Raw genomic sequence first — 852 nt, 5'->3', positions numbered from 1 at the left:
AATTGGTTATTAAACCACCACTTCAGTTAGAATGGAAATAAGCAAGCAAATGGGTTATTAAACTCCCACTTCAAAAATAAAATGAAATGAAAACCAAAATCTCTTTCCCGTCACTGTCACTAATTATTTCATTTTAAATCCAATAGGTCTGTTATTCAGTATTTCAGTTAGGACAGATGTCTGAACAGTATTTCATTCTGTTTCCCATAACTGTGGCCTTTATCCACGATCCGTCTGTCAAACAAAAAAACCACCACTTTGTTACCCAGCATAATACTATGTGGGATAATTGCCGTAACATTAGAACAAGCGCCATTCACCAAAAAAATGGAAATAATAAAGAAATCCCAAAACATAATTATGATAATAAAATACATGCCAGGGCATTAAATGTTAATCAGCTTACCTCCTCAACAGGTAACAGTGAGCTTGCACTAACTGCGTCTCTCGCACTAGACTACTCTTGCCTTAATGACCCAAACTTTTACAAAAGCTCTCAAACTTTGCCTCACTGGCCCCTCCCACAAGCACAAACAAACATATGACATCTCATAGACACTCCTCAAAATCCACCACTGAGTTCGAAAGCTTTCAATTATTCGCTCTTTTGCCCTGAACGACCTCTACACCGTGTGGCAGTAGTCTCGTTCATAATAAATTAGCTCGGCCACCCCATTTGGTGCCGCCCTCGACACTAACCAAGCGTATTGTAAGTTTATTCTGCCACAGAATGTGTCACCGCCATCTCTACACTCGGGGCTGGCTTACGTTTAAAACAACAGTTGTTAGCAAACTTGACAAACATAGCGACGCACATTATGTCTAAAATTATTAGTAATAATGTTATAACAC

This window comes from Macrobrachium rosenbergii, chromosome 26, assembly GCF_040412425.1.
Source record: "Macrobrachium rosenbergii isolate ZJJX-2024 chromosome 26, ASM4041242v1, whole genome shotgun sequence".
Classification (NCBI taxonomy): Eukaryota; Metazoa; Arthropoda; class Malacostraca; order Decapoda; family Palaemonidae; genus Macrobrachium; species Macrobrachium rosenbergii.
Note: the sequence above shows the minus strand (reverse complement) of the source record.